Source organism: Triticum urartu, chromosome 1A, assembly GCF_056163025.1.
Source record: "Triticum urartu cultivar PI428250 chromosome 1A, HENAU_Tu73, whole genome shotgun sequence".
Taxonomy (NCBI): domain Eukaryota; kingdom Viridiplantae; phylum Streptophyta; class Magnoliopsida; order Poales; family Poaceae; genus Triticum; species Triticum urartu.
The window spans coordinates 162,206,734-162,215,384 of record NC_141873.1 but is presented as its reverse complement, the minus strand read 5'-3'; positions in this window follow the sequence as shown (position 1 = coordinate 162,215,384).

Genomic DNA, 8,651 nt, shown 5'->3' with positions numbered 1-8,651 from the left:
ATAATCATATATAAAGGTGGAATAAATCTTTGTTGTGGTTTTGAAGAAATAAATAACAAAACATATAATTATCTGTGGATATTCGTAATCGAATACAAATTGGATTTGAATTTAGTTTGCCAGGTCCCAGGGCAAACATGAATGCTAATTCTCTCAAGTTTTGAACGAAGCGGCTAAACACCCACTATAATTTGTGGGATGCCCGAAGCAAATGTTTGCGAGAGGGAAATTACTGTCTACCCCTGACACTTGACATCCTTATCGACCGGATTTACACTACTGTCGATAGGGATAGACAAGTAACTTCAATCAGATGTGACACGACGGCCTTTGAGCCCATTCAGACACGGTGGGCGCCAAACGTGGGCGGCAAAACACATTTGATTCAAGCTCGTCTGAAAGACATGTGTCTCTTCCTCCATTTCCCCATTCATACACGATGGGCGGCAAAACAAACTCTCCTCGTCAGAAATCCATGTAGGCTAATATTTTAAATAGGGGCAGATGTGTGACTTCCATCAGACGTGACACAACCACCCTACCTGTCAGCCCTATTCATACACCATGGGCGCCAACCATGGGCGGAAAAACACCCTCTCCTCGCCCAAAATAGTTACCGGCAAATATTTTGGAGATGCGAAATTACCGTCCTATTCCCAACCGACGCGATGTCCGAAATTTTAAACGCGGGATAAGTTCGTAACTTTCCCCCATTTCAGAGAAGCGCGTCCCAAAGTTTGAGATCCCCCCTCCCCTCCATTTCCCCATTCATACACCATCGGCGGCATGACAACCTCCGCACTGCGGCCAGCCTCCTCCGTCCGCCACCCCATCCTCCACCTTGCCGGAGCCGCTACCCCTACCCCGTCGTCCACTGCAAGAGATGGACATCTCTCATCCACGGCGCTGGACCAGGATCCTTTCATCGCCTCCTCTTGCTTCATCGGCGCCGTCATCCACCTTTCCGTTGCCGCTCCTATGACCGCCTCGTCCACGGCAACAGGATATATCCCCCGACCCGGCCGTCTGCCGTCTAAAGTCTTCTTCCCCGCTGTCGACAGCCATCGCACCCGCAACACCCTCAACGTATCAGCATAGGCCTACACTGCGTCGCAAGAGAGGTGGTGCCCTTTCATATGTGCTTAAGTTATTGATCTCACCCGGAAAATAAATTGTAGTTTGTTTACTGCACTTTTCTTGTTCGTACCAAATCGTAGTGTCTAGTTGAAAGCAAACATTGGTTGCGAAGTAGCTTTGTCCAGTTTGCACCTTCAGATCCGCCATGGCACGGGCACTATACTCGTAAAGCTTATGGTTTCCCCCCTTTATATTCACTACCATCATCGTGGGTGCTTCGTGTCGTGCTAGCACTGCTCCTCAAGACCTCAACCCAAAGCTTACGTGTTGAAATACCGATCTGATATGATGCTCATATCACTAAAACAGAGAACGTTTAATTGGTCACCTAGTGTTCCTATATTCGTTTCGAAGAGCATGTGCGCCACCCACTGGTCCAGCTAGTTCCACTTTCCTGATTTTTCTCTTGATGCTAAGGGTTTTCCCCTTTTATCTACTCCCTCCATTCGGAATTACTTGTCTCGGAAATGGATGTATCTAGAACTAAAATACGTCTAGATACATCCATTTCTGCGACAAGTAATTCCGAACGGAGGGAGTACTCTACTATGATCTGCGTAGGTGCTTTCTGTCGTACTAGCATTACTCCACCCTTCAAGCTAAACAACACAACACTCAGAATTCGAAAGCTCAGTTGTTCAAATATGATTGTGATATGATACTGATATTAGTTAACCGACACATTTAATTGGTTAGCTAAAGGTCCCACTTGAGTTTCCAAATGCATGTCACGACATATAGAGAGACAGCATAATTGCATTTCTTTGTCACTTGTTGACCGTACTTTCTTGTCCATACCAAATCTTAGTTGTTATTTCAAAGCAAACATCGGTTGCTAACTACCATTTGCGCGGTTTGTAGCTTCAGATCTGCCATCCCACTGCCACGGTCAACACTGTACTCATCATGCTTATGTTTTCCCCATTTTATGATGACCACAATCAGCCTACGTGGTTCGTGTCGTAATAGCACTGCTCCACCCATCGAGCTAAACAAGCTTAGTTGTACAAATTCATATCTGATATTATTGCTGATATTAGTAAAATTGAGAGATGTTTAATTGGTTAGTTAAATGTTCCTACTTTAGTTTCGAAATGCATGGGAACCACATATGGAGAGACCGGAAAGAATAGTATTTCTCTGTGCGCTCTGGTTCATCATGGGTGGCCAACCGACATTGTATTGAAAGACTTGTAATATCTTCAATCTGCTTGCTATTATGCTCGTCTTTAAGATGATACTCTTCTCTTGCGGTCGACTGGTCAGGTCGAGTTGTTCTCCCTTAGTATATTTTGAATCTGTCAGGTTAGGTCGACTAGTTCTTCTTTACTATATGTTGAAGCTATCATCTGCGAAGTGTCATCACTTCTGGAGCTCTCATATTTTGAGTAGTAGGCCACATTATATTAATGCACACAACAAATTACAGCATGCATGGCATCTTTTAAAAGAATTGCAGAGATAGCACAAAGGGGTTTACAGGGAGGCAGTATTGGATTAGAATCACGTCTACATTATAAAGAAAATCTCACTTGTTTTTATGTTTTCATGCATGTCAGATATTGAACATTATCAAAATGAATATGAGAATGGGCGCACGAGAGGAATATTGCCGAACGATCCACTGGCTAACAAACTTGGCATGGTGGAGGATGGCCTATCTTATTCACCCATCAAGGTGCTTGCTCTAACTTTGCAAAGTTGTATTGGTCGCACATATTTTAGATCTGACCTCTTGCATTACTTCTACTTTGTTACACCATCTGCTTAGTTTAAGCATCATGTGTGAGTATATGCCATACCTATCCATTTTCTGTATATATTCCATGTGTCGTCACACTATGTTTTTCCAGTCAAATGTTGTTCTTTCGTAATAGATGTCCAAAACGAAGAGGGCGAGTGCAGATCCTCAAGGAGTACAAACTAGGTATTTGGAAAAGGTAGTGATACCTGTTAAATCCGATAGATCAGCAGCCACAGAAAACACAGGCCCAACTGTACCACACTTTACCCCTACTCCAGTGGCCAAACCCCTATTAGAACAGCTGGGAGCCCAGCGTCAGGTAATGTCTATGATATCAATTCAAAATTTGAACTCCTAAATTTCTGCTTGTGCCTTACCTTCTCTCTTGTATGAAAACTAATTTCAGATGAATCTCCTTGCTCAAAGGATCATACGATCTCAAAACAATAATGGGCTCTTCATTGCTCTTGTCAGTACCTCTCTCCCTTTTGCCTTGTAACGATGTACTTAATTAATTGCTATTTGATTATGTATCATCAGTCTGCACCTGAGCTTCATTATCCTCTGTTTCTTCCAATATTATTTGATCTATATTTACTCTTTGCAAAATGTAGAATAATGGCAGCGCTTATAAAGAATTTTCTTTGGGGAATTTATTGAATTATCCTTCCATCAACATGGAGAAGGGCTTTGTCCAGCCCGTGTTAACATGTAATGTAAGTTCATCCTTCTCAAGCCTTCAAACTTTGTTCTAGTATAGATTTGGATAGGCATAATTTCCTCCACTGATGTTTGCATTGTTGTTTACATCTGATTGGATGTTTGCAACAACTACCTGTTTCAAATTGTAGTTGTAAAAACATGTTCCTTATGCAGAACAGATCCATTTATTTGCTTATATAATTATGAAACTTGTTACATGTCTCCTTGTTTCTCTTTCAGACTCGTATCTCTTACGCCAGGAAGAACTTTAGGGAAGATAGTGAGCCAAACCATCTTGAGGACAGCGAGATGACCCCAAGGTCCTGTCTTGATGAAGACAGTGAGTTGAAGCTACTCACCAGCAGGTGTGAGACAACCTCTGTGCAGTCACTGCCTCAATCAGTTCGACTTCTTCAGTCTCAACTTAAAGTGGAAAGGCTTGCTTCAGCTCAGCTCCGACTTGAAGTCAAAGATGCAATGAAGATGTCAGAGGACTGCCGTGCGCACCATTATGCCTTAAATATAGTGTTGATGCATCTATCGTTGACACAATTGAGGTCTACTCAGCTTCTTCATCTGTTTGGGGGGGCCCGACCTGGCCAGGCCTAGTGCCTTCTGAAGTGCTCTCAGTTTTGTATATTCTTGTGTCGGCGCGTTTATTTGCACTGGTGGCGAACTTTGATGCCCAGTGGATGTAATATGTGTGATAGCCGTGATAGCCTAGCGTAAGTTGCTTTCTTATTTATTTCCTTGTTGTCTTGTTTATTTGTTTGCTTGTAGTCATTGCAGTTCTTTTTCCGCAGTTTGCTAGTGGCTGCAATAACCTATTTTTTAAAACTAGGCCACAATAACCATGGGCTAATATTTACTGTGGTGGCACTGGGCCTCCTACGGGCCGTAGAAACAGTGGGGCTTCTACGGGCCGTAGAAACAGTGGGCCTTCTACGGGCCGTAGAAACAATGGGCCTTCTACGGGCAGTATGACCGATTGGCCAAACATGGGCCAATAACAGGCCGCATTATGGCCGTAAACAGGCTAGAGTTGGAATCGTACGTTCATGGGCCGACCATAATGGGCCATCATTAATAGGTCGTATTTGATAACGCTATGAAAACGGCCCAACGTATTAATGGACCACAAACGGGCCGACTGTAACCACGGGCTGAATTTGGCCCACAAGCAGAAAATGACAGTAACGGGCCATAAGTAAACGAATGCTGGAAATGAGCCCAAGAATAAATGGGCTCTGAGAAGGCCGAAAGATAACATGGGCTGGAAACGGCCCAACGGAATAACCTTCCATTAATGGGTATAAAGTGATACACTATTCATTACGGGCCAGTTTCACCATGGGCCGTTAATGGGTGTAAGGTGATACACTGTTCATTACGAGCCAGTTTCACCACGGGCCGTTAATAGGCCAAGAGTTACATAGGGCCTCATATGGGCCAAAAGACGTCATGGGCCATACATGGGCCAGAAGTGAAAACGGGCTGGAATCATATTGGGTGGCCCAGATGACGCTACTGGGCCTAATTCGGATAGGGCGTAACGGGCCTTGGGTTAGCAGGCTGTAAATGGGCTATATGCGAACATGCTGTTAACAGGCTTTACATGGGCCGGCCCGCCACCTTTTGACCAAGTCAAACGGGCCGGCATTTTCACAGGAATGGGCCTCTGTTGGGCCGTGCCACGTGTCGACGTATCATAGGTGCCTTCTGTCCAATGAGTGGATGACATCTGCCCCAATGATGAGCCGACACGTGTTTCCTCCAGCCAATGATGATTTTACACGTGGAAAATCCCCATTGGCGGGGCTGTTAATGGGTTATCGGATCCAAAACCTGACTCGATAGCTTAACGACGTTCCGTTACAGTGGATGCCACGTGTCGGTCACCCTTGACGAAAGCACTTCTGTGACGCGGGATTTATCGTCATGGAAGTGGACACTTCCGTGATGATAATTTTGGTAATGTCATGGAACACTTCTACGACAGCACAGGTATGACTATCTTGATTCTGTCATAAAATCGTCATGGATGTACATGCATGACAAAAACCGCAACCTACTGTGACAAACACGTATCATCACGGAAGTGTGTTTTTTGTAGTGCTACTATGTTCTCAAGAGGCTCGTGGAAGAGCTTGATGCAATACATTCAGCAAATCAAGTGGGTGCTGGCGAAATGATGGCTGAAGAGGACGCTAAATTGAAGATGACCTTCATTATTATGCAGCTGAAATGCTCAACGCCACCATTGAAGCCAACCAATGAAGCAGGGTGATGACCAATCAATGGAGCAGTGACAGCAAGAGACGATGAAACTACCGCTGTATTCTGAAACAAAGGGTAGAAAGAAAATTACTACAGCAAAGAAAAGTGACAAGAGAGCTCAAATAAAGGAACCACCTACAGGAAGAGTCGTCATGCTCGATGAGAACGGAGTGCCACTTGGACACAGGAAATGTAGTGTGTGCAACCAGGTTGCGGGACACAACAAGCTGACCTGTCCAACACTCTTGGAAAGAAACAATGATGAGGAGGTCAAGCAACCCAAATCTCAAAAACAGCAGCCCAAAGTTATGGAACAAAAGAAGGGACCACACCCAAAGAAAGCAAGCAGCAGACTTAGTAGCATATGCAAGAAGTATGAACCACATAATGCAAGAACATGCCCGAAGCGCGCAGAGGCTGAAAATACAAGCAAAAAGACAGAGAAGAAACATAAAGCAAAACCTAGAGCCGTCGACAAGAAAGTTGTGGAAGATGAAGAGGAAGACGAAGATGAAGACATCGTCGAAGAAGAGGAATACGAAGAGGAAGAGGAAGACGACGATGAAGAGGAAGAGGACAATGAAGAGGAAGAGGACAATGAAGAGGAAGAGGACGATGAAGAGGAAGAGGTACATGTCAAGCAAAAACCTCTACCATCAAAGCCTAGGAGGAGCGCAAGGCTGATGAGTAGTTAGAATAGGTCAATTAACACAATGCAAACTTATGTCATGTCAATGTGCAGAACATTATGTCATCCCATGGTAATATACACTATGAAGTTCAAGTAATATTACTACAGAAGTCCTGGTATGTTATGAGAGGAAGTGATGTGCTGGTGATGTACTACATGAAAGTGCAAGCAGTAATAAATTGAAAAACATACACTGTGAAGTTCAAGTAATATTACTGCAGAAGTCTTGGTGTGTTATGAGAGGAAGTGATGTGTTGGTGATGTATTGCATGAAAGTGCAAGCAAGAACAAAACATGAAAAACATACATTGTGAAGTTCAAGTAAGCTTACTGCAGAAGTCCTGGTATATTATGGCAGGAGGTGCTCGTGTTGTATTCCATAAAAGAGCAACTAGCAAATAATCATACAGTTTTGAAGTTCAGGTCAGCTTACAGAACAAGTTCTGGTATATAAAATCGATGTAGGAAAAAAACATGCTTAAAAAAATTTTCACCGCATAAACTAAGGTTAGCAAGCCTAAGACAACGCGTTCAAATGTGAAGTTCTGCTTGGATACGTGCAGAAGTTCATGTACAATGCCGACAAAAGATAAAGAAACGTCAACAATATTCCTGCACAAAGTTATAGCTGAAATACATTCGCACTTGAAAAAACACAAAAAACAAAATATAGATTCTATGCAAAAGCATACATATTGGTTGGGTTGAAAATTACCAATACATTACACAACACAGAATATCCTCTCCATCTGAAACCAGCAGCCCAGCCACATCTCAAAGCAGAATTTCAAGTCTACGATCATATGTTGGGGCCCAAAAATAAACAACACAAAAAAATAAAGCAGTTCAACCAAAACCGAGGGAGAAGTTTAGGTACATCTGTTGGGGAAAAACCATTCAACACATGGATACTAAAAAATGATGCAGTACATTGAAATTCACAAAGCCAAATCATTCTTCACACCAAATACATTTGTCCATAATATCATAAGTAATAGTGTTGCACCTATAGATACACAAATCACTAATACATTCTTACAACCAAATCTTTACGGAATTGTTCCAATCATTATCAAACCTAAAAATTTGTGCGAAATCAAATCTACAATGAAACTAATGCTTTGAATTCACGGGCCAAAGGACTGGATCTCTTTAGGGAGCTCTGAATGCATGACTTTGTTCTTCTCGCTAAAAATCAGAGTGTGCATGAACTCAGCCTTCCAGTCATCTGCAGCAGCCTACAAACAAAGAAAGGTGAAACAATGGTTTAGTGACGGATATATAAAACCACAGCAGGAGCGTCTCAGCAAAAGCACACAAGGAAAATCAAAGGATGATGAGACAAGAACAAAGACATAACATACTTCCACATCACCAAAATCTTCTACAATCTCATCGCCATCGTATGAAGAGCAGAACTTCACGACAAAGAAACCACAATCATTATTCTTCTACTTCTGAACATCGATGAAGGTCGGCCTCTTTGCAATAGTCACCAAGTTAGGCTGCTTGCTCGCTTTGTATGCAGCCTTGCCGTACACCTCCTCAAGCAACCCAACAAATCTCTTGATCTGCCAGAAATAACAAAATTAGATGAAGTCAAAAACATGTTAACCAAAATAGTTAAGTTAAGGTACATAAAAAGCAACAATTGCATAAGATCCACCTAAACAAATAGCAAAAGTTCAACTTCCAAATCATAGTCAGCTCAAGCAGTATTACCAAAAAACAAAGACAACAACATATTTTGTCAACACAAGGCATAATAAAATTCGTGTCAAACAAGAGAATGTGAAAGGAGGTTCAGGCTAAGAAACACTCACGATATTTTGACAGTCCTCGTGTGTCGTGGATTTGTCACGGCAGATGTCCTAGTGTCAGGACTTAGTCGCGAGGCCAACGCATCTATGTGGTAGCTTGAGAGGGGTTGAGCGGAATCGAGAGAGCAACACAAGACAGGGATTTAGACAGCTTCGGGCCCCGGGAAACATCATACGGTAACAACCCTACATGATGTTTCAGGCTAGGTCTCATTATCATCATGAGGGAGTCGCCATAAACCGGCTCTCCTCTTTGTGTCTAGCCCTAAGATTGATTCTT